This window comes from Microcaecilia unicolor, chromosome 8 (genome assembly GCF_901765095.1).
Source record: "Microcaecilia unicolor chromosome 8, aMicUni1.1, whole genome shotgun sequence".
Taxonomy (NCBI): Eukaryota; Metazoa; Chordata; class Amphibia; order Gymnophiona; family Siphonopidae; genus Microcaecilia; species Microcaecilia unicolor.
The window spans coordinates 72,170,350-72,196,705 of NC_044038.1; the positions used below are offsets into that span (position 1 = coordinate 72,170,350).

General features: G+C 47.0%; 1 long non-coding RNA gene across 1 annotated transcript; it reads right to left on the reverse strand.

Moving 5' to 3' along the window:
• Positions 1–12,199: 12,199 nt before the first annotated feature.
• LOC115476231 lies at positions 12,200–26,356 on the reverse strand. The gene is made up of 3 exons (XR_003943145.1): positions 26,043–26,356; positions 25,403–25,407; positions 12,200–12,223 (listed from the first exon to the last, which is right to left on the reverse strand). It is a non-coding gene; the product is annotated as an uncharacterized LOC115476231 (long non-coding RNA).

Sequence of the window (26,356 nt, forward strand, 5' to 3'; positions counted from 1 at the left end):
TGGATATTTTGTGGGCAGTCAGAGGGTGGAGTCAGGGTAGAGTCACCACTTAACTGGATATGTGCCGATATTCATCCCTTATCCAATTAAGTTAACCGGCTAAATAGGACCGCATAAATAGCAGTCTTATCCTTGGACCGTTTAACTTAACCAGTTAGGGCCTTATTCTATAAAGGTTATGCTACTAAATTTACACTACTAAAATTTACACTCCTAAATTTATGAGCATAATTTATGCTCCTAAGTTTACACTCATAAATTTAGGAGAGTAATTTATGCTCCTAAATGTATGTAGGAACGTAGATTATGCTTGTTATTTAGGAGCATGATCTTTATAGAATAAGGTCCTTAAGGGCTGAATATTGCCACTTATCCAGTTAAGTGCTATCTGGCCACACTTAACTGGATAATGGGCTAGATATGTTTCCTATGATAGCATTGTGTTTATTTGAATTAGTTTTTCTGTACAAGTTTTGCTTTATTTGTCTTTATTTGAAATTTCATAAATAAAACATTTTAAAACACATCTTGTCAACAAGGGCAGGACTAGGTGGGGGCAGGGTGCCCCACCGAACTGGTCTGCAAAGGGCCCCGCAATTGCTAAGACAGGCCCTGTACATCGTAGGGGGCGGGACCAGGAGAGCCGACAGCAGCGTTCACAGTTCTAGAACTTCGCATGCGTTCGCACTCACTGGTCTCTCTTTATTTTCAGTCTCCGAGCCAGGGAGGGAGGCAGCGGATCGAGCAAGCAGGTAAGCAAAGGAGTGAGCAGGTGGGCTACAGGGTGGGGAAACTCAAAGGCGGAGGTGCCCATGAGACAGCAAGTGTTCAGGTGGTGGGGAGGAAAAAAAGAGAGGGTAATACTGGAGGTGGAGAACAGAGGAAAGAAAGAGGTGGGAATGGGAGACAGAGGGGTGAGGAGAGAGAGAGCGTGAAATGTTGGATGGTGACTGGTGAGGGAGGAGAAACAGAGTGATGATGCTGGATGATGGAGGGAGGAGAGAGAGATGGAGAGATATATGGGCAATGTTGAATGTGGGTAATGATGGAACGGGAGAAGGAAGACAAAGCAGGATGGTGGTGGGGGGCAAGACAGTGCGGCAATGTTGGATTGGGGCAGAGAGAGAGAGAGAGATGATGCGTGGCAGTTGGAGAAGGACAGGAGATCCTTTAATGCAGGGGAGTGGAAGGGAGAGAAAGAGGAGATCCTGGCAAGTGGTTTTATAAGTCAAAATAAAAATAAATATTTTGTTTCATGCAGATCTCTTTTGTTTAAACATAACTAAATAGGCTGTAAGCCCCCTAATGCTGTCCGTTGGTGTTCTTATATTTTGTTCTTGTGATGACTTACACTGTGCCAAAAATTTCAAAACTCTTATCTTTATCTGGTCATTAATAAAAGGCACTCATTGTGAACACTGTCCACCCTAAAAGGTTGTTTTGTGGTTGTACAAGAAGGCCAGTGAGCTGCATAGCAAGCAGCCGCAGATAACATGGCGGCTGCCACGCGGTAGCTCCCCAGCCCGCGCTGCCTCCTCCGGCTTCCCCACCAAGGAAGGAGTGATGTCAAAAGAAACTCCAGCGCGGATTGGTGGGGAGGCCGGGAGGGGGTGGAATCATAGCTCACCAGCACAAAGAATGAAATAAAGAGCCGCTGAGGAGGCAAGGGAGCCTCTTTGGCGGTGAGCAACAGATTGTTTCCCTCCCTCATTCCCTTGACACTCACCGGGGTTAAATGAGCACATGGTTATCTCTAGGTAGTCCTAACTGTTAAATAGACTTACCAATCATATTCTGCTATGTCTTATAGTTGGTGTACATGACAAACTGTTAGTTATTTCTTCTGTTATGCTGTTACTATAATTACTGACATTCTGATGTTGCAATAGGCGAATGTGTAGGCCGAGGGGACTCCTTGTTAGTTATCTTTTCACAAGATTGCTGTACATAATTCTTAATATTGTCCAGTGCTTTTTTTGTAGAAAAAAAGGTGCCGGTACTCATTGTGGGCGGGGTCACCACACATGGCACTGCCCCTATATAGCCACACCCCTTATACCAGCCATGGCGCATATAAACAGACATCATTGAAAATATTATACTAGTATAGGAGAAAAAATAATGTGATTTTTTTTCATTATAAATAATTTCTGTAAGCTGTTACAGCTCCAGTATACCCAGTGCAAAATAAGACAAATTCCAAACACTAAAATGAAAATAAAATGATTTTTTTCTACCTTTGTTGTCTGGTGACTTTGTTTTTCTATCCATATTGGTCCCAGTCTCTGATTCTGCTGCTCTCTAACTGTTCTCTTAACTCAGTTTCCAGGGCTTCCTTTCCATTTATTTCTTTACTTTCCTCCTTTCTTCTTCTTTTGTTGACCTGCATCCATAAGTAAAAGCTGGGTCCTCCATGGAACTGACTGGAGGAGGTATAACATGAATCCAGCTTTTGCCTATTTTCTCCATCCATGTGCAGTTTTTCTCCTCTTCCCTCTCCCTCATCTCCATCCATGTGTATCTTCTTTTTTCTTTCCTCCCCTCCATTCATGTCCAGCACTTCTCCTCTCTCCTCCCCTCCATCCATGTCCAGCATTTCTCATCTCTCTTCCCTCCTCTGTATCCATATAAAGCAATAATTCTCTCTCCCCTCTCCTCCATCCAAGTCAGCATTTCTCCTCTCTCCTAGCCAACTCCTCCATCCATCCATGTCCAGCAATTCTCCTCTATCTCCTGCTCTCCTCTCCATCCATTTCTAGCATTTCTCCTCTCTCCCCTCTCATCCATGTCCAGCAATTCTCTCTTCCCTGTCCTCCCCTCCCCGTCCAGCGATTCTCCTCTCTCCCCTCCATGTCCAGCAATTCTCCCTTCCATGCCCTCCCCTCCATGTCCAGCAATTCTCTCTTCCATATCATCATGCTGATCAATCCATAGACTGGTGGGTTGTGTCCATCTACCAGCAGGTGGAGATAGAGAGCAATTCTTTTGCCTCCCTATATGTGGTCATGTGCTGCCGGAAACTCCTCAGTATGTTCTCTATCTCAGCAGGTGGTGGTCACACACAGCAGCAGCTCTGGCTAGGCCTCCAAGCCTAATTTTTAGGTTTTGTTGAGTGCCTGGGGTTGAGGGCTCTTCTTGAGCAAGTGCAAACCTGGTGGCGCCAGGTCCCTCCTTTTCTCCCCCCTCCCGCTGGCTCCGTTTAAAAAAAAAATTTTGGGACGTCCTTAAGGGCGTTTATTTCGACGTTTATTTAAACGTTTATTGCAGCTACTCACTGGGACACCAGGTCGTTACAGCTCGGAGCGAGAAGCAGGTAATTTTTACCTTTTTATAGCGGGCAGGGGGTTCCCCGATTGATCTCCACGTGGCCTATGGCGTCGGAGGGCGAGGGCGCGAAGAATCGCTCCCCGGACCGCGTGTGCGCTTCTAGCGGGGATGCGGGGGTTTTAAAGTCTGATTCGCCCTTGGTGGGTGTCAGTTTGGAGGCGGGTCAGTGTCCCGGGTCTTCCTCCGGCGCGGCGGTTTTTCCCGCCATAAACGCCCATCCCCCGCTGCTCGCCTCCGCCATCTTGGCTGGCCACTCTGCTCGGACGGCTTCTTCTTGGGCCGCCCTTGAGCTGGGAGACGTTCATGCCATGGCCGCCCTTGATTTGGGCGACGGCAAAAAAGCGGCTAAAGTTAAGCGCAGTTCTTCCCGCGCGGCTCCTTCGCGGAGTGTCGCACCGGACGCCATCTTGGATGCGCAGCATGTTGCTCCCCCGCTCTTGCGAGCGCCGGTTGAGGGTGCGTCTAGGGCTGTGGCCCAGGCTGCTGAAATTCACAGTCTGGGGGGTTTCTCCCCCGAGTTTATTTTGCTGCTGCATCAGGCCTTCCTTATGCAAAACGCTGCCCCTTCACCCTTGTTCGATAACGGGGTTGAGGCCCCCGGAAGTAAACGCCCTCGGGTGGATTCCCAGGCTTTAGAGGACGCTGTTTCCTCTGATGTAGATGAGGGCAGCGTATCTGAGTTCTCCCAACGGTCCTTTGGGGATTCCTTGGAGGAGACGGATTCCCGCTCGGATGGAGCGGATGACCCCTCTGCAGCGCGAATCTTTCGCTCAGAGGATTTGCCCAACCTGTTACTGCAGGCCATGAGCATTTTGAAGATTTCCTCGCCAGAGGACATCTCTCCCTCAGCCCCTGTTGGCTCTGCCATTATGCTGGGGACGAAGCGCCCTCCTAGAACCTTCCAAGTGCATGATGCCATGCACACCTTAATTTCGGCTCAATGGGATGTCCCGGAAGCGAGCCTCAAAGTGGCTAGGGCTATGTCCCGCCTCTATCCTTTGCCTGAAAGTGAACGTGAGGCCTTTATTTGGCCTACCGTGGATTCTTTAATCACTGCGGTGACTAAGAAAACGGCGTTGCCGGTGGAAGGTGGCACGGCACTAAAGGACGCCCAAGACAGAAGATTGGAAGCGGCTTTAAGGTCGTCCTTCGAGGCGGCTGCCTTAAGTTTGCAGGCCTCAGTTTGCGGCTCCTATGTGGCCAGGGCGTGCCTGACGATGGTGCAGCGGGCTTCACCCTCGGATCCTTCCTTGAGGGCTGACTGGCCGGCCCTGGAATCGGGCTTGGCTTATTTGGCAGACTTACTGTATGATGTCTTGAGAGCCTCGACTAAAGGCATGGCTCAGACAGTCTATGCGCGGCGCTGGCTTTGGCTGAAACATTGGTCTGCGGACCACGCCTCTAAGTCCCGCCTGGCTAATTTGCCTTTTAAAGGCAAGCTGCTCTTTGGGGTCGAGCTGGACAAAATCGTGACCGATCTCGGCACGTCTAAGGGCAAGAGGTTACCAGAGGTCAGGGCTCGGGCCAGTGCTCGCCCCAGTATCTCCAGAGGACGGTTTCAGGAAGCCCGTCAGTACCGCCCGGGCAAGTCGGGCTCCTCTGCCCCCTCTTCCTTCAAAAGGAACTTCTCCCCCAAGCAGCATTCCTTTCGCAGAGACCGCCGTCCCGGAGGTACGCCCTCCGGTCCTCCCCCAGGGTCTCGTACCCAATGACGGGGTCCTGGTCCATGGCCCAGTGCAGATTGGAGGACGCCTGTCCTCGTTTCTGGGCGAGTGGACCAGAGTAACTTCAGACGCTTGGGTGCTGGAAGTCATCAGAGACGGCTACAAGTTAGAGTTCTGCCGACCCTTAAGAGACTGGTTTGTACTCTCTCCCTGCAATTCTCCGGTCAAAGCTGTGGCAGTGCAGCAGACCTTGGACAACCTGATACGCCTGGGTGCGGTCGTTCCGGTGCCAGAAAATCAGATTGGCAAGTGACGTTACTCCATTTACTTTGTGGTACCAAAGAAAGGAGGTTCTGTCCGGCCTATCCTCGACCTCAAAGGGGTCAATCGGGCCTTGAAAGTGCGGCACTTTCGTATGGAGACTCTCCGCTCTGTTATAGCGGCAGTGAAGGCAGGAGAGTTCTTGGCTTCCTTGGACATCAAGGAAGCATACCTGCATATTCCCATCTGGCCTCCTCATCAACGCTTCCTGCGTTTTGCAGTCCTGGGCCGACACTTCCAGTTCAGAGCCCTCCCTTTCGGGTTGGCTACTGCTCCGCGGACCTTCTCCAAAGTAATGGTGGTCATCGCGGCCTTCCTGCGGAAGGAAGGAGTACAAGTCCATCCTTATCTGGACGACTGGTTGATCTGAGCCCCTTCTTATGCAGAGTGCGGCAAATCTGTGGACCGGGTGGTTGCTCTTTTGAGCTCCCTGGGGTGGATCATCAACTGGGAGAAGAGCCAGCTGCGCCCGACTCAGTCCCTGGAGTATCTGGGAGTTCGATTCGACACCTAAGTGGGCAGAGTGTTCCTGCCAGACAATCGGATTGTCAAACTTCAGGCTCAGGTGGACCAGTTCCTAGTAGCCTCTCCTCTTCGGGCTTGGGACTATGTGCAGCTGTTGGGCTCTATGACGGCCACGATGGAAGTAGTGCCCTGGGCCAGGGCTCATATGAGACCACTACAACTCTCTCTGCTGCAGCGCTGGACTCCGGTGTCGGAGGATTATGCTGTGCGCCTTCCCTTGGACCCAGCGGTGCGCAAGGCGCTGAGCTGGTGGATGCAGACGGACAAGTTGTCTGCAGGAATGCCTCTGGTGACCCCGGAGTGGATTGTCGTTACGACGGACGCCTCTTTGTCAGGCTGGGGAGCCCACTGCTTGGGAAGGACAGCACAGGGGCTCTGGTCTCCTGCAGAGGCAAAGTGGTCTATCAACCTCCTGGAACTCAGAGCCATTCGGTTGGCCCTTTTGGAGTTCCTCCCGGTACTGGCGTTGAAGCCAGTACGGGTCCTGTCGGACAATGCCACGGCTGTGGCCTATGTCGAGCGCCCCTCTAGCCAAGGAGGCCATGAATCTATGCCAGTGGGCGGAAGCAAACCTGGAACAGCTGTCAGCGGCCCACATTGCCGGAGTCATGAATGTCAAGGCGGACTTTCTCAGTCGCCATACCTTGGAGCCCGGAGAGTGGCAGCTATCTGCTCAGGCGTTCTTGGACATCATGAAGCGCTAGAGCCAGCCGAGCCTAGATCTGATGGCGTCATCGGCCAATTGCCAAGTGCCGCGCTTTTTCAGCAGAGGACGGGACCCTCGATCCCTGGGAGTAGATGCTCTTCTCCAACAGTGGCCGACACAAGAGCTTCTCTATGTGTTCCCGCCCTGGCCCATGTTGGGCAGGGTACTAGACCGGGTGGCAAAGCATCCGGGCCGGATAATCCTGGTGGGTCCGGACTGGCCCAGACGTCCCTGGTATGCGGACTTGATCAGGCTCTCAGTGGACGACCCTCTGCGGCTGCCAGTGGAGCAGGGCCTGTTGCATCAGGGTCCCGTGGTGATGGAGGATCCCTCCCCCTTTGGTCTTACGGCCTGGCTATTGAGCGGCAGCGTCTGAGAAAGAAGGGCTTCTCAGACTAGGTCATCGCCACTATGCTGAGAGCAAGGAAGCGCTCTACTTCTACTGCTTACGCCAGGGTTTGGCGTACCTTTGCAGCGTGGTGTGAAGCAGGCTCACTTTCTCCCTTCACTGCTCCAATTTCTTCAGTGTTGGCGTTCCTGCAAGAAGGTCTGGAGAAAGGCCTGTCGCTCAGTTCCCTTAAAGTCCAGGTAGCGGCTCTGGCTTGCTTCAGGGGCCGCCTGAAGGGTGCTTCCCTGGCTTCGCAGCCAGATGTGGTGCGCTTTCTCAAGGGAGTTAATCACCTGCGCCCTCCTCTGCACTCAGTGGTGCCTGCGTGGAATCTCAACCTGGTGCTAAGAGCCTTGCAGAAGCCGCCTTTTGAACCCTTGTCTAGGGCATCTCTGAAAGACCTGACGTTGAAAGCAGTCTTTTTGGTGGCTATCACTTCAGCCAGAAGAGTTTCCGAGCTCCAGGCACTCTCATGTCGAGAGCCTTTTCTGCAGTTCACTGAGGCAGGAGTGACTATTCGCACAGTGCCTTCCTTCCTGCCCAAAATTGTTTCTCGCTTCCATGTGAATCAGCAGCTCTGTCTCCCTTTCCCTTCGTAGGGAGGACTACCCAGAGGAATACTCTGCTCTCAAATATCTGGATGTGAGACGAGTCATCATCAGATACTTGGAAGTGACCAATGATTTCCGGAAATCGGATCATCTGTTTGTCCTGTTTGCAGGTCCTCGTAAGGGTCTGCAGGCTTCTAAGCCTACAGTGGCAAGATGGGTCAAGGAAGCCATTGCAGCGGCTTATGTGGCCGCGGGGAAGGTGCCGCCTATCCAGCTGAAGGCTCACTCCACTAGAGCTCAGGCGGCCTCGATGGCAGAGGCCGGGTCCGTCTCCTTGGAAGAGATTTGCAAGGCGGCAACTTGGGCATCGGCCCATACCTTCTCCAGGCATTACCGCTTGGCTGTGGCTGCTCGGGCGGAGGCCCGGTTTGGAGCTTCAGTGTTGCGGTCAGGGATTTCTATGTCCCGCCCTGGGTGAGTACTGCTTCGGTACATCCCACCAGTCTATGGATTGATCAGCATGATGATATGGAAGGTAAAATTATGTATCATACCTGATAATTTTCTTTCCATTAATCATAGCTGATCAATCCATAGCCCCTCCCAGATATCTGTATTGTTTGTATTCTGGTTACATTTCAGGTTCAAGTTTAGTCTTCAGTTCCTGTTCAGCAGGATTTCGTGTTCAAGTTTTTCAATGGATTCTTCTAGAGTTGAGACGAATTTGTGTTACAGTGAGCTGCTGCATTCCTCTCCCCTCCGTTTTACGGGGCTGGATTGAGACATAAATTCTGCCGGCGCTCCCTCCCGCTTCGTGCGGCAGTGGGGCAGCTTTGTACCCCTCCCGCTTCGGCGGTGTTAGGGTCAGTCAGCTCCTCCCGCGGTTGCGGTTGCAGGATAAGCCAGATCCCCCCGCATCGGCGGGTGTGGTGTCCCTCCCCCGCTCCGCGGGGATGAGCTGGATGGATTCCCCTCCCCCACTTGTGTGGGGATGAGCTGGGTTAATTCCCCTCCCCCGTTTCGGCGGTGGTGAGCTGGGCAGAGTGTCCCTTTGTGGGTGTAATTCTCTAAGTGCTGAGTCCTGCGGGTGGATCTTGGATATCGACATACTGAGGAGTTTCCGGCAGCACATGACCACATATAGGGAGGCAAAAGGATTGCTCTCTATCTCCACCTGCTGGTAGATGGACACAACCCACCAGTCTATGGATTGATCAGCTATGATTAATGGAAAGAAAATTATCAGGTATGATACATAATTTTACCTTCCCTGTCCTCCCCTCCCCGTCCAGCGATTCTCCTCTCCCCTCCATGTCCAGCAATTCTCTCTCTCCTGCCCTCCCCTCCATGTCCAGCAATTCTCTCTTCCCTGCCCTTCCCTCCCATCCCATTCCATGTCCAGCAATTCTCTCTCCCCTGCCCTTCCCTCCCATGTCCAGCAATTCTCTCTCCCTTGCCCTTCCCTCCCATCCCATCCCATGTACAGCAATTCTCTCTCCCCTGCCCTTCCCTCCCATCCTATTGATTTCCAGCAATTCTCTCTCCCCGCCCTTCCCTCCCATTATTTGCAGCGATTCTCCGTCCCTCCCCTGCCCTCACCTCTCCCATATCCAGCGATTCTTCGTCCCCCAGCGTCCTCCTTCACTGCCTGCCAGCCAGCATCGGACTCAGAAGCGAACGGTGCAGGCAGCGATTGGCTGGCAGCGTCGTAGCTTCCCTCTGCAAGTCCCGCCTATGTGTAAACAGGAAGTTGAAGGCGGGACTTGCAGAGGGAAGTTACGATGCTGCCAGCCAATCACTGCCTGCACCGTTTGCTTCTGAGTCTGACTGGCTGGCAGGCAGTGAAGGAGGACGCTGGGGGACGAAGAATCGCTGGATATGGGAGAGGTGAGGGCAGGGGAGGGACGGAAAAATCGTTGCACGTCGATGGGAGGGCAGGAGAGAGGCGGAGAATCGCTGGAAATAATGGGAGGGGAGGGGAGGAGGAGAAAAAGGTGCCGGTACGCCATACCGTTGCGTACCGGCACAAAAAAAACACTGATATTGTCACAGCTGCGGAGGCACCCGAGCCTAGGAACTGCTGGAGGTGCTGGAACAGCAGACGAAAGGGAGTTTGGCCGCTTGAGGCAAGGACAGGAACACTCGCTGGTGGCAGGCTAATCACCTAGCTGGCTTAAATGGCAGATAGAATACTAGACTGGGGTGCAGCCAAAGCAGATAGACACGCAGCCATACTGGAGGCGGAGATATGGCTGGCTGCCACATGGAATAGTGAGTCATGCTCCCTAGCTGGAAAGGCATGGCAGGGAGGGGAAGCCTCTACAACTCAAGGCTCGGGTGCTTCCTAGGAGTTATATTAATGTGTTTTAATAAAGCTGTGGCCATCTATTCCCAAAAGAAAAACTTGCTTCGTGCTCAGTCATTTTGTGACTTATGTGTGTGGGATGAGGCGAGAGTGTGTGCAGCCTGCCAATGTTAATGAGGAATTGTGATATTATGATCCCTTGTTTCATATTGTTGATGGTCTGTGTTTTCCATATGAGTGGTATATTTGTGTATTAGGGTCTGCCCAGTGTAATATTGACTTGAGTCCTCAGAGTTAGTGCTGTTATGGTACAGTAAGGTTCTGAGTGTGTTTTTGCACAGGTTTGTGCATAGTGTTTTGAGTTGAGGGATTGTGTGTTGACCTTACTGAGGTGACATCAACACTTTAATTTTAGTTAATAACATCAGACATGGTTTTAGAATATTTTGGAAGATCTGATGTTGAATTGTTCCATAGATGTGTATGTAGTTTAGTGTTGGTAAGTGCTTGAAACTGTCAAACTAGTACAAAAAATATATATTTTATCTTCCGTCTTTTAAGGCAGCTGCTTCAACACCTTTTTATGCAAATTTTACAATGCTTTTGAAACTGGCACTTACTCTTCCTGCTGGCACAGCTACCTGTGAGATCCTTTTCTGCCATGCAACGTGTACAAAACTGGCTGAGATCCACAATGGGTCAGGAAAGACTGACAGCTTTATGTTTACTGAACATTGAAAGTGATCTTGTTTGAAATATTAACCCTGAGCAGATCATTGACAACTATAATTCAAAGTCTATTTGCCAGATGTTACTTCACTAATGTGACCATTTCATTTTGGGATTTTCCATGGATGGAAATAGCAGTGTTTAATAATTGATAACATTTTTGAATAGTATACATTGGTTAATATATGCTTATGTCTTTTGCTGATAACTATGAATATGTTATTTTGTATGTTCATAATATAAATGTTAGAATATATAGGTCCCTCAATTTCAAGGTTTGACAAATCCTGAGTGACAGGTTGCCATGGTGGCTGGAAATTGGACCTTGGCACTGGTGCTTTTGTGTCATCCAAACGTTCTGGCTGTCTATTCTGTAGAAATGTACTTTCCTTCCAACTATACTGTTCAGCCATCAAGCTCTCAGTTTGCGCAACCACTTTATTCTTTGACATATGATACATATCTAATATCTACATTTAATAAAAGGTATTACTTGTGACTATTTTACTTTCTTTTTTTTTCTGTGTGTTGTGAATTATGGATGTAAGCCCCACCCCTAACCATGCCCCCTTTATCCTCCCCAAACAGTTGGGCCACCAACCGCCTATGTTTATAGATTACCTTCTAGATGTATTGATGACACTGGATCCAACTTGACCACTATTTTAGTGAACCATCTCTACAGAAATTTTGATTTTTCAAAAAAACTTAAAGATTAATATTGGGTGAAATTAACAGCAGCTAATGGAAAAGATTTACCTGTATTCCCCCTGATTCTATAAAAGGCACTAAAAATTATTGCATGAATTTGGGCGCATACCCAAATCATATGCATAATTTAACTGAATAACAAGCTAATTAGCACCAATGACTGATATTTTAACAAGCAATTGTCACTAATTAGAATTAATTGGCATGTACACACGTAAACTGAGGCATGGGATCCACACCTAAATTTTATGGACAACCCAAAAAAGGGGGCACAGAAACGGGAGGGTCATGGGTCTTTCAGGGTAGAACTTGGGTGTGGATTTCAGTTACGCGCACAATTATTAGTGCAATTTAGTCACAAGCATTTACACCATGTTTTTGTTGGTGCAAATGGACACACCTAGATTTATGCGTGACCGTCTATGCTTATGTCCTGTTCTATAAAACACATCTAACTTTAGGAGCAGCTCATAGTATAGCGCTTAGGTGGGGGGGGGTTTCTGAGCAATTTTTTTAGGTACCATTTATAGAAATTACCCCATTATGTTGTCTTGAGGTGGATTAGATTATCTTTTTTTTCCTGCACAATTTAGAGTAAAGGTACAGGCAATTCTTTTGCCACAAATAGCTTATTGTAGTTCTCTATGTGCTGGTATTCATCAATTCGTTCAGGTGAGATTACAACTTTTACAAAATTGTGCAGCCAGATTAATTTTGGTCTGCAAAAAGTTTGATCATATTATTCCTTTATTGAGGAGTTTGCATTGGTTGTCAGTTAGGGCCAGAATAGATTTTAAGATTATTTGTATGATTTATAAGATTGTCCATGGTTGTTACCCATTTTTGGTGCCTTATTCTTCATCTTGTCTGCCCTCTATATATAATTATTCCCTGAATCTAACTCTTCCAGCAGTTAATTAGATTCATTATAAATGTTTTTATGACAGTTCCTTTAGTTGTTTTGCAGTAAAGTTATGGAATTTGATCCCTACTTAACTATGAGGTATAGTAGGTTATTTCCAGTTCAGAAAAGCCTTGAAAACCTTTTTATTTGATAAGTATTTTGATCTAATAAAATCTTAAATTGTACTTGAATTTTTATTGTAAACCGCTTTGATTCTTATGGGAAATTTGCACTATATAAAAGCCAGGAATGGAATGTACAGTGTCTGGGACAGCTGGTGCTGGCTTGGTGTAACTTGTCAAAAACAACCTTAAACATGAAGGACTATCAGAAGAGAAGATACCTAGGATCATAGGTATGAATGTGCTTCACTACTTGGAAGGGCTGTTCAAAGATCTGACAGATTTATCTAATAAATCAGAAAAGAAGAAAATTTTATCAGTCCAAGAAACATGATGGCATTAAAAGTCAAATCATTCCACCTCTTAGCGAGAAAATATTGGAAGGGAAATGCTATAACATGAGAGGCATGATGGTATGTGAGATGGTGGTGACTGCCATGAAGGAGATAAACTTGCAGAAGTTACTAATAGGAAGTCTTCTTATAAAGCCTGAAAAAGGAAAGTCCCAGTCAGAGCATTAAAAGAAAAGAATATTACTTGACCACTAAAAGTTAAGGTGACAGAAATTTGTAAACCAGAGAGAATCATGATTCCAAGTTAAAATCGGAGCAATAACAGTAAGGTTGGGGTTCTTGTAAACGCAAAGCACAATTTCTTAAGGTGTGGGGTCCTTTTGTAAGCACTCTTACACAGAGAGGTAGAAGTCTTATTCTTAATAAGCTATGATTGAATGAGGATGATAGGACTATTAGTAGTAAAGATCACATGGTGTAGTCTAAGGGAGGGGGTGGAAAGGAAGGATGGGAGGGAAGGGGATAAGGGGGATATAGGTGGGAAAGTCGGTCGCTGTTATGTATGGTTTAAATAATAGTTGAAATAATACGGATGTGGCTGAAATACAAACTCGACAGCCGGGATGGGGATATACATGCTAAATGTTTGATGATGATATAGATTGTTGCGCTTCACCGGAGAAGGTATATGTTGGATTTATGTGTACATATTGGTGATTGTGCATAAGTTAAGCTGAATTCAATAAAAAAAGATGAAACATAACAGTAAGGTTGGGTCATGAGAAAAGTGAGTGGCAGTGAAAGTCAAATGTTTGATGAAAGACAGTGTTTTGGGGTGGTGCTGTGTTGCTATGACGGTGTAGCAGGAGCAGGACTGTCTGTTGGAGAGCAGTGGCAGAGGGAACGTCAGGGCCAGGACTAAGAGTGTGCGATGAAGCTACAAAGTAGTAGATTTAAAACGAATCAGAGAAATTTTTTCTTCATTCAACGTGTAATTAAACTTTGGAATTCATTGACGGAGAATGTGGTAAAGGTGGTTAAGTTAGCAGAGTTTTAAAAAGGTTTGGACGGCTTCCTAAAGGAAAAGTCCATAGACCATTATTAAATTGGACTTGGAGAAAATCCACTATTTCTGGGATAAGCAGTATAAAATGTTTTATACTTTTTGGGTGTCTTGACAGGTATTTGTGACCTGGATTGGCCACTGTTGGAAACAGGATGCTGGGCTTGATGGACCTTTGGTCTGTCCCAGTATAGCAATACTTATGTACTTACGTAGCAGTGCCAGAGTGAGAGCAGAGCTGGCCTGTGCAGCAGCTGTAAATCCAAAAGGATTAGAATCCATTAATTTCCCCTTCCCATATTCTTGATCTTCTGTAGAACCACATCACAGCACAGAGGAAGACAAAACTCCCACTTAAGTTTCTATTTACCAGAATAGGAAGAGATTAATTACTTAAGTCCATTGTCCTGTTTGCTTCTGTCAGCCATAATGTTCCATGGAAGCTGCCAACTTCTGTCCATCTTTTCCAAGTACTCAACAAAAGGTCTTATTTACTATGTAGGAGCAGGAAAACACAGAAGAAAATCTATATATCCCAAAGCAAGCAAAAAAGCTCAAACGTTTTTTGTTGTACTTGGAACCCTCTCTTTTTTTTACTCTGTCAGAATCCCATCATAAGAACAGAAGGATAAAACCAATCATGGGGGTGGGGTGTATATGTTAATTTGCAGAAACATTTCTGAAATCTTTTTTGTAATTGGTTAATGGAAGGTGGTCCCATTTTTGGGTGACAGTTTTGAAAGCTAGGTTTTCAAGAGTTATGCTGTACCTCCTTAATCAGCTTACTGCACAATGCTTGTTGTAATTGCTATGCCTGCCCAGGGGCTGATGCTCAAAACATAATACTGGTGCTAGAGGCATTTAGTGCCAAATTAACACCGGTGTTAGTGAGTGCAGAATGCTCAGAGGACTCTAGTGTGGGACAGGGACACCGAAAAACAGAGCTGGGCCGCCGCCACCGCTGCACCCTCCTACTCGGGCCGCCGCCTCCTCCCACCCCTTCACCTTTCTGCATCTGCTCCTCCCTCAGTCTGTCACTCTCCTGTTCCTGTGTGCTGGGATCCGAGTTATCGAGTTCACGCAATTGAGTATAAACCTTCTACCTGCCTCTGGAAACCTTGCCGGCACCGGGCCCTCCTTGGTGGCTGAGTTCCCCCCCCCCCCCCCACACCTTCGGCAGCCCTGGCGCAGAGACAAAGATTAGCGCAAATAGTATGCAAATGTAGTTAAACAGATGGGGTTTTTAAAAACTTATTGCAATGTTTTCATAATAGAAAGGGAAATGGGACTTGATATACTGCCTTTCTGAGGTTTTTGCAACTACATTCAAAGTGGTTTAACATATATTCAGGTACTTATTTTGTACCAGGGGCAATGGAGGGTTAAGTGACTTGCCCAGAGTCACAAGGAGCGGCAGTGGGAATCGAACTCAGTTCCTCAGGATCAAAGTCCACTGCACTAACCACTAGGCTACTGTTACGTCTGTGCTCACCTTGCCCTCTGGTGGCCAGAACTGGTGGCTGCTACAAACTGTCACCTCGGATCTTGCAACTCATTTTCTTCCAGGAAATTCACTATCCTTTCCTTCAGCATCGCTTCCATTACTTTTCCAATAATCGAAGTGAGGCTTACTGGCCTGTAGTTTCCAGCTTCTTCCCTATCACCACTTTTGTAAAGAGGGACCACCTCCGCCGTTCTCCAATCCCTCGGAACCTCTCCCATTTCTAAGGATTTATTAAACAAATCTTTAAGAGGACCCGCCAGAACCTCTCTGAGCTCCCTCAATATCCTGGGGTGGATCCCATCCGGTCCTATGGCTTTGTCCACCTTTAGTTTTTCTAGTTGTTGATACACACTCTCTTCCGTGAACGGTGCTATATCCACTCCATTCTCAAATGAACTTTTGCCAGTCCATCGTGGTCCTTCTCCCAGATTTTCTTCAGTAAAAACAGAACAAAAGTATCTATTTAGCAAATTTGCCTTTTCTTCATCATTATCTACATAGCGGTTTGCAGTATCTTTTAGTCTCACAATTCCCTTTTTAGTCATTCTCCTTTCACTAATATACCTGAAGAAATTTTTGTCACCTCTCCTTACCTTTTTAGCCATTTGTTCTTCCGCTTGCGCTTTCGCCAGACGTACCTCTCTTGGCATCTTTCAGTTTCCTCCGGTATTCTTCCCCGTGTTCCTCGTCTTGAGTTTTTTTGTATTTCTGGAATGCGAACTCTTTAGCCTTTATTTTCTCAGCCACTTGCTTGGAGAACTATAGCGGTTTCCTTTTTCTCTTGCTTTTATTTACTTTCCTTACATAAAGGTTTGTGGCCCTATTTATAGCTTCTTTCAGCCTGGACCATTGTCCTTCCACTTCTCGTACAGTGGTGGAAATAAGTATTTGATCCCTTGCTGATTTTGTAAGTTTGCCCACTGACAAAGACATGAGCAGCCCATAATTGAAGGGTAGGTTATTGGTAACAGTGAGAGATAGCACATCACAAATTAAATCCGGAAAATCACATTGTGGAAAGTATATGAATTTATTTGCATTCTGCAGAGGGAAATAAGTATTTGATCCCCCACCAACCAGTAAGAGATCTGGCCCCTACAGACCAGGTAGATGCTCCAAATCAACTCGTTACCTGCATGACAGACAGCTGTCGGCAATGGTCACCTGTATGAAAGACACCTGTCCACAGACTCAGTGAATCAGTCAGACTCTAACCTCTACAAAATGGCCAAGAGCAAGGAGCTGTCTAAGGATGTCAGGGACAAGATCATACACCTGCACAAGGCTGGAATGGGCTACAAAACCATCAGTAAGACGCTGGGCGAGAAGGAGACAACTGTTGGTGCCATAGTAAGAAAATGGAAGAAGTACAAAATGACTGTCAATCGACAAAGATCTGGGGCTCCACGCAAAATCTCACCTCGTGGGGTATCCTTGATCATGAGGAAGGTTAGAAATCAGCCTACAACTACAAGGGGGGAACTTGTCAATGATCTCAAGGCAGCTGGGACCACTGTCACCACGAAAACCATTGGTAACACATTACGACATAACGGATTGCAATCCTGCAGTGCCCGCAAGGTCCCCCTGCTCCGGAAGGCACATGTGACGGCCCGTCTGAAGTTTGCCAGTGAACACCTGGATGATGCCGAGAGTGATTGGGAGAAGGTGCTGTGGTCAGATGAGACAAAAATTGAGCTCTTTGGCATGAACTCAACTCGCCGTGTTTGGAGGAAGAGAAATGCTGCCTATGACCCAAAGAACACCGTCCCCACTGTCAAGCATGGAGGTGGAAATGTTATGTTTTGGGGGTGTTTCTCTGCTAAGGGCACAGGACTACTTCACCGCATCAATGGGAGAATGGATGGGGCCATGTACCGTACAATTCTGAGTGACAACCTCCTTCCCTCCGCCAGGGCCTTAAAAATGGGTCGTGGCTGGGTCTTCCAGCACGACAATGACCCAAAACATACAGCCAAGGCAACAAAGGAGTAGCTCAGGAAGAAGCACATTAGGGTCATGGAGTGGCCTAGCCAGTTACCAGACCTTAATCCCATTGAAAACTTATGGAGGGAGCTGAAGCTGCGAGTTGCCAAGCGACAGCCCAGAACTCTTAATGATTTAGAGATGATCTGCAAAGAGGAGTGGACCAAAATTCCTCCTGACATGTGTGCAAACCTCATCATCAACTACAGAAGACGTCTGACCGCTGTGCTTGCCAACAAGGGTTTTGCCACCAAGTATTAGGTCTTGTTTGCCAGAGGGATTAAATACTTATTTCCCTCTGCAGAATGCAAATAAATTCATATACTTTCCACAATGTGATTTTCCGGATTTAATTTGTGATGTGCTATCTCTCACTGTTACCAATAACCTACCCTTCAATTATGGGCTGCTCATGTCTTTGTCAGTGGGCAAACTTACAAAATCAGCAAGGGATCAAATACTTATTTCCACCACTGTATGTCCTCCCAGCCAATCAGCTCCTTCCTTAGGTATTCCCCCATTTTACTAAAGTCAGCACGCTTGAAATCCAGGACTTTGAGTTTTGAGTGGCAACCCTCCTCTTCAGCCGTCATATCAAACCAAACCGTTTGATGGTCACTGCCACCCAGGTAGGCACCCACTCGGACATTTGACACGCTATCCGCATTTGTGAGGACCAGATCCAGCATCGCTCCCTCCCTCGTGGGTTCCATGACCATTTGTCTGAGCAGAGCACTTTGGAAAGCATCCACAATCTCTCTACTTCTTTCCGATTCCGCAGACGGAACCTTCCAATCTACATCCAGCAGATTGAAATATCCCAGCAACAGCACCTCTCTCTTCTTTCCCAACTTTTGAATATCTGCGATCAGGTCTTTATCTATTTCTTCCAATTATGTTGGAGGTCTGTAGACAACACCCACGTGGACAGAGGTTCTATCATCTCTTTTTAAGGTGATCCATATCGCTTCTTCCTTACCCCAGGTCCCTGTCATTTCGGTTGCTGTGATATCATTTCTCACATATAGAGCTACTCCTCCACCTTTACGACCCTCTCTATCCTTCCTAAATAGATTATAGCCTGGTATGTTTGCATCCCATGGGAACCATTGAGCCATGTCTCTGTGATTTCAACAACGCCTAAGTCTGCCTCCAACATCATAGTAACATAGTAACATAGTAGATGACGGCAGAAAAAGACCTGCATGGTCCATCCTGTCTGCCCAAGACAAACTCATATGTGTATACCTTACCTTGAATTTGTACCTGTCCTTTTCAGGGCACAGACCATATAAGTCTGCCCAGCAGTATTTCCCGCCTCCCAACCACCAGTCCCGCCTCCCATCACCGGCTCTGGTACAGACCGTATAAGTCTGCCCTCCCCTATCCTCGCCTCCCAACCACCACCCCCTCTTCCCCCCAACTGCTCCGCCATCCAATTTCAGCTAAGCTTCTGAGGATCCATTCCTTCTGCACAGGATTCCTCTATGCATATCCCACGCATATTTGAACCCCGTTACCGTTTTCATCTCCACCACCTCCCGCGGGAGGGCATTCCAAGCGTCCACCACCCTCTCCGTGGACGCTTGGAATGCCCTCCCGAGTGTCTAAGTCTGCCTCCAACATCAGGGCTTGAAGGTCATGAACTTTGTTGCCAAGACTGCGAGCATTTGTGGTCATCACTTTCCATTTACATTTACATTTCCTGGTATGTATTTCAACATTTGATATTTTGGTGTGTTTTCTGTTTTTGGGTCCCTCCATATCTTTTTGTTCCACCTTAATTTCTTTTGCTTTTGCTGTTTCTTCTGGCTCAGTTCTATTTTTAGGAACCTCACAGAGCTCTAATGGAGCAAAAGAATTATGTAGGGGTAACACTTGTGAGGGTGTATGCCTCTGTGTCACATGATGAAGTCTGCCTGAGACAAACCAAACCTCATTAACTTTACTCAATCATACACAGGCAGTCTTACAGACTGTTAACCCCAACTAAGTACACCTGTTCATACCAATTCAACCAATCAGGATGACTTTTATTCTCTGCAATAATTGTGGTACTTTAGTTTCAAGGCCAATCATCTGGAGACTTAAAGCTTGCCCTATCTGTCTTCAGCTATCTAGTTTTAAACAAGAGCTCAGTAAAGTAATGCAAGAATTGGATACAATTAAAGCAGCTTCTAGGACTGCACAGAGAAATAGCTTCTCACCACTCTCTCAAAGAATAAAACCACATAAGAACAGATGGTTCACAGTAGGCTCAGGCAGACTTTGTCATGTGACACAGAAGCATCCATCCACACAAGTGTTGCCACTAAAGAATTCTTTTGCTCCACTGTAATGCTCCTGAAAATAGAACTGAAGCAGAGGAAAAAGCAATAAAGTTGGAACAAAAAGACATGAAGGTACCCAAAGTGAAAAGACACCCCCAAATCACTAATGTTGAAACACATACAAAGAAATATAGATGGAAAGCGATGGCCACAAATGCTCGTAGTCTAAGCAATAAAGTTCATGACCTTCAAGCCCTGATGTTGGAGGCAGACTTAGATGTTGTTGCAATCACAGAGACATGGCTCAACGGTTCCCACGAATGGGATGCAAGCATACCAGGCTATAATCTATTTAGAAAGGATAGAGAGGATCGTAAAAGTGGAGGAGTAGCTCTGTATGTGAGGAATGATATCATGGCAACTGAAATGACAGGGACCTGGGGAAAAGAAGAAGCGATATGGATCACCTTAAAAAGAGAGGATAGAACCTCTGTCCATGTGGGTGTTGTCTATAGACCCCCCACACAATTAGAGGAACTAGATAAAGATCTGATCGCAGATATTCAAAAATTAGGAAAGAAAAAAGAGGTTCTGTTGATGGGAGATTTCAATCTGCCAGATGTAGATTGGAAGGTTCCGTCTGCCAAATCGGAAAGAAGTAGAGAGATCGTGGATGCTTTCCAAAGTGCTCTGCTCAGACAGATGGTGACGGAACCCATGAGGGAGGGAGCGATGCTGGATCTGGTCCTCACAAATGGGGATAGTGTGTCAAATGTGCGAGTGTGTGCACACCTGGGAAGCAGTGACCATCAAACGGTTTGGTTTGATATAATGGCTGAAGTGGAGGGCGGCCACTCTAAACTCAAAGTCCTGGATTTCAAGCGTGCTGACTTTAGTAAAATGGGGGAATACCTGAGGAAGGAGCTGATGGGCTGGGAGGACGAACATGAAGTGGAAGGGCAGTGGTCCAGGCTGAAAGAAGTAATAAATAGGGCCATAGACCTTTATGTAAGGAGAGTAAATAAAAGCAAGAGGAAAAGGAAACCGATATGGTTCTCCAAGCAAGTGGCTGAGAAAATAAAGGCTAAAGAGTTGGCGTTCCAGAAATATAGAAAATCTCAAGAAGAGGAACACGGGGAGGAATACCGGATGAAACTGAAAGAAGCCAAGAGAGAGGTACGTCTGGTGAAGGCACAAGCGGAAGAACAAATGGCTAGAAATGTAAGGAGGGGCGACAAAACTTTCTTCAGGTATATTAGTGAAAGAAGAATGACTAAAAAGGGAATTGTGAGACTAAAAGATACTGCGAACCGCTATGTAGATAATGATGAAGAAAGAGCCAATTTGCTAAATAGATACTTTTGTTCTGTTTTCATTGAAGAAAATCCTGGAGAAGGACCACGATGGACTGGCAAAAGTACACCTGAGAATGGAGTAGATATAGCACCGTTCACGGAAGAGAGTGTGTATCAACAACTTGGAAAGCTAAAGGTGGACAAAGCCATGGGACTGGACGGGATCCACCCCAGAATATTGAGGGAGCTCAGAGAGGTCCTGGCGGGTCCTCTTAAAGATTTGTTTAATTAATCTTTGGAGACGGGAGAGGTTCCGAGGGACTGGAGAATGGCGGAGGTGGTACCTCTTCACAAAAGTGGTGATAGGGAAGAAGCTGGAAACTACAGGCTGGTAAGCCTCACTTCGGTTATTGGAAAAGTAATGGAAGCCATGCTGAAGGAAAGGATAGTGAATTTCCTAGAAGCCAACAAGCTGCAAGATCCAAGACAACATGGTTTTACCAAAGGGAAATCGTGCCAAACGAATCTCATTGAATTCTTTGATTGGGTAACTGGAGAATTGAATCATCGACGTGCTATAGACGTAATCTACTTAGATTTTAGCAAAGCTTTTGACACGGTTCCTCACAGGAGGCTCTTAAATAAATTAGATGGGCTGAAGATAGGTCCCGAAGTGGTGAACTGGATTAGGAACTGGTTGACGGACAGATGACAGAGGGTGGTGGTAAATGGAGTTCGCTCGGAGGAGGGAAAGGTGAGTAGTGGAGTGCCTCAGGGATCGGTGCTGGGGCCAATTCTGTTCAATATATTTGTGAGTGACATTGCCGAAGGGTTAGAAGGTAAAGTTTGCCTATTTGCGGATGATACTAAGATTTGCAACAGAGTGGACACCCGGGAGGGAGTGGAAGGCATGAAAAGGGATCTGAGGAAGCTAGAAGAATGGTCTAAGGTTTGGCAATTAAAATTCAATGCGAAGAAATGCAAAGTGATGCATTTAGGGAGTAGAAACCCACGAGAGACTTATGTGCTAGGTGGTGAGAGTCTGATAGGTACTGAGGGGGAGAGGGATCTTGGGGTGATAGTATCCGAGGATCTGAAGGCGACGAAACAGTGTGACAAGGCGGTGGCCGTAGCGAGAAGGTTGCTAGGCTGTATAGAGAGAGGTGTGATCAGCAGAAGAAAGGAAGTGTTGATGCCCCTGTACAAGTCATTGGTGAGGCCCCACCTGGAGTATTGTATTCAGTTTTGGAGGCCGTACCTTGCGAAGGATATTAAAAAAATGGAAGCGGTGCAAAGAAAAGCTACAAGAATGGTATGGGATTTGTGTTCCAAGACATATGAACAAAGACTTGCTGACCTGAACATGTATACCCTGGAGGAAAGGAGGAACAGGGGTGATATGATACAGACGTTCAAATACTTGAAAGGTATTAATCCGCAAAAAAATCTTTTCCGGAGATGGGAAGGCGGTAGAACAAGAGGACATGAAATGAGATTGAAGGGGGGCAGACTCAAAAAAGATGTCAGGAAGTATTTTTTCACGGAGAGGGTGGTGGATGCTTGGAATGCCCTCCCGTAGGAGGTGGTGGAGATGAAAACGGTAACGGAATTCAAACATGCGTGGGATATGCATAAAGGAATCCTGTGCAGTAGGAATGGATCCTCAGAAGCTTAGCCGAAATTCGGTGGCGGAGCAGGTGGGGGAAGAGAGGTTGGTGGTTGGGAGGCGAGGATAGTGGAGGGCAGACTTATACGGTCCGTGCCAGAGCCGGTGATGGGAGGCAGGACTGGTGGTTGGGAGGCGGGAAATCCTGCTGGGCAGACTTGTAGGGTCTGTGCCCTGAAAAAGGCAGGTACAAATCAAGGTAAGGTATACACATATGAGTTTATCTTGTTGGGCAGACTGGATGGACCATGCAGGTCTTTTTCTGCCGTCATCTACTATGTTACTATGTTACTGTTCCAGATTTCAGGCGAGTCCGGTCCGGATCTTCCAGACTGCCAGACTTGCTCTTCTTGTTTGTACCTGCCCAGCTCCCGTAGTTGCCTGGTGATTGCTGCAGCTGAGTCTCAGTTGCTGCTGGGCTTATTAGCCATTTTGAATCTCTCTGCCTTTGCCTTTGCATCGCCTAAGGCCCTGGTATGTTGGGGTGCTGGTGCACTTCTGCCTAGTCCAGTTGATAGTCTGTATGCTTGCCTTGATTCCTGCCTGTTTCTAGTTAGTCTGTGTTTAGTTTAGTCTAGGCAGTGGCGTAGGAAGGTGGGGCGGGAGGGGCGGTCCGCCCCAGGTGCACGCGCTCGGGGGGTGCCGGCCCCGCTGGTTCCCTGCTCCCTCTGCCCCGGAACAGGTTACTTCCTGTTCTGGGGCAGAGAGAGCAGGGAACCAGCGGGGCCGACGCAGTTCCGAGTGACGTGCACTCAGGGCGGATCGGCCCTCCCGCAGGTAAGAATGTGGTCCGGGGGGGGGGGTTCGCTCCAGAAGGGGGGTCGCCGCGGGGGGGGTCGCGCCGTGCTGGACCCAGGGGGGGGGTGCGCAGCGGCGACCCGCCCCGGGTGTCATTAGCCCTCGCTACGGCACTGAGTCTAGGTTTTGCTTGTTTTCCTTGCCTGGTTTCTTGTTTGTATTTCCGTGTTTAGTTTCTGTTTGTCTGTGATCTGGCTTTGTGGCTGCTTGCAGCTTTTAGTTCTGTGTCTTGTTAGTCAGTGTTTGTTCCCTGTTTAGTGGCTGTTCTGCAGCTTTCAGTTCTGCCCTTTAGCTTTCCCTTCCTTGCCCTGCTGCCCCTGTTTGGTCCTGTCCCCTCTGACCCTCAGTCCTGGTTCAGCCTAGTGGATATCCAGTCCTGCTTTGCCCAGTAAGTCCTGCCGGCCACCTGCAGCCTGGAACTCAACTCTTGGTGAAAAGTGGCCAAGTGCAGGCGAAGTTTTAGGGTACCTGCTCTTTTTAGTCCTGCCTGTTTGCCTCTGTTGCAACTCCAGTCCGGAGTTCCAGTCCTGTTCTGCCCAGTATCCGGTGTGGGGTGGTTTTGTCTGCCACTGCCACTCCTCGGCAGTGGTCCAAGGGCTCACAAACCTAGTTTCCAGTTTTGAGAACGTGACAGCTACTCCTCCACCTCTTGTTACACAGAAATATGAGTCAATAACATATCAAGTACATAGAAATCAAAAATTTAAAGTAAAAGAACAAAAACTCTACTAGACCACAAAAGATGGAGGCACTAGTACAGCATTATATGGGGATTACTATTAGAGGTAATTCAAAAAGAAAGAAAAGGCATTAACATCAGACTACAAATTCAGACTATGGTCACCTACATTGGACACAATTGTGGGAGTAATTGGAATTGAAGATTCCTTAGCATCTAAAAAGGATCTCAACAGATCTGGGAGGAAGAATATATAGGAATTACCTAAGTATTTCACTAAACACTAGTCAAACAGATTTTTTTAAATGTCTTTATTGAAGAATGGTACACAGAGATCATACTAAGTAAAATGACAGCAGACAACTGAACAATTATTTCTATATAACATAACCACATTGGAATACTAACTGCACTTGTGTGCCATTCACATTTTGTTTATTTAACCCCCAACCAGACCCCCCCCCCCCCCCACCAAAGTCACCACCCCTCCCTCCTCTTACTCCATGTCCACTGGGGGAGGCATTGGCTGCTCTCCCAAATGATCCTTTAGTGCCTTCCAGAGATCTAAGTACAGTCTCATAATCTTCCCCCCTGGGATTGGCTATACGCAACATTTCCCACAAGGCCATCTGCAGCATGCTAGCCTTCCACTCAGCAAAGGGTGGAGACTCTTTCCCCACCCAGTGGTGAAGAACAATCCTGCGGGCCAGAAGCACAAATTGATGCTGGGCCTGGGCGTTGAGAGTAGAGTCCAAGCCCAAAAGTAGAGATGCATACGTCCATTCGCATGCTACTCCCAGAACCGCTTCAAGAACAGAAAGAACCCCAGACCAGAAAGGTTGTAGTTTAATACATTCCAAAAAATGGTGTACCGTAGTACCCTTGCCTACTTCATACTTATCACATATGTCAGTATCCCAGAGTCCCATAGATTTCCCTTTACTCTTAGAAATGTACACATCACGCAAAATCTTAAATTGGGTCTCATGCAACCCCGCATTAGAAGTAACCTTAAAGGCCAGCCCAAAGCAGACAGAGAGATCCTTACTGGTAATTTTTTCCCTCAAATTGGCACTCCACCTCTCCGCCAACTGCTCAAGGAAAGGGGAACTGTGCTGTTCCTTACCCATTCTATACCACACTGAGAGTTTGTTAGAAGAGAGTATCCAGTTGAGTGAAAACTGGGTAGCGGTTCCCCATTCTCCTCAGGAAAGAAGTGAGGTAGTGTCAAAGTTGGAGAAAAGGAAAAAAAGAAGTTAGCGGGTAAATGCCACTTTGTTTGGTAGTCCTGGAAAGAAGGCAAACTTCCTCCTCCCAGCTCTAGAAGCTGACCCACATATCTGCAACCCTCTCTTCACCATGATTCCCAAATGGAGAAGCCCTGACCCTCAGGGAAGTCAGGGTTATGCATGAATTCCAAAAATGGTGAAGCTCCTGTGGGCCCCCCCAGTGGGCCCTGTGGTCAATACCAATTTGATAAGTGTTAATGCATGCTGTTAGTAAATTATCCTAATTAAATGAAATATACATGCCACAGAATTGGATGGGGTGTGGTGATGAGTGGAGGGACTTATTTTCCGCCAAAATCATTATACCCACACTAGCCCACTTCTCAAGTCACTTCACTGGCTCGCTGTCTGCTTCTGCATACAGTTCAAACTTCTCTTACTGACCTTTAAATGCATCCATTCTGCAGCCCCCCCCCCCCCCAATTACCTCTCCACTCTCATCTCTCCCTACATTCCTCCCTGTGAAGAGTTTAATGCTATTTTCAATACCTCCAAAGGAGTGATCTTGGTCTTTATTTAGATTTTGCTCACACCTTTATCAGTAGTAGCTCAAGGTGAGTTATATTCAGGTACTCTAGATATTTCTCTGTCCCAGGAGGGCTCACAATCTAAGTTTGTAACTGAGGCAATGGAGGGTTAAGTGACTTGCCCAAGATCACAAGGAGCAGCAGTGGGATTTGAACCGGCCATCTCTGGATTGCAAGACCAGTGCTCTAACCACTAGGCCACGCCTCCACACCTCCATTTAGAGGGGATACCACTGAAGTCTGTAGAAGTGACTGCATGGGGAAAGTTTGCTGATTGCACATGCACGCTCCCATGCATATACACACATGTCACAATGTAGATGTAATTTTATTTGTGAATAAGATTGGGCAATCATGCACACTTTTTCATGCGTGTAAAATGTTTCATTTAATCCCCACTGTGTTCCTCCTGTATTCACAGGACAATTTCATTTAATCTCTGTGTGGGTTGAATCAATCAATTAATTGACCTGAGTGCTTCACAGATCAATAGTATCCTTCTCAGCAAAAAATAAAAAAAAATGAATTCTGTTTGCTTAAGATATACAAGCAGCACCAACACTTATTGTCACACTGGGGAAAAGCCCAATAGAAACGTCCATTTCTGTTCTACAAGGGAGAGTGAAGTGAGGAAAGAATAAATCAGTGTGTTAAGAGACAGTGAGACAGATCAGTTAAAAAAAAGTGGGAAAGAAAAGCAACAAACAGAAAAAATAAGAGAAGACCAGAAGAT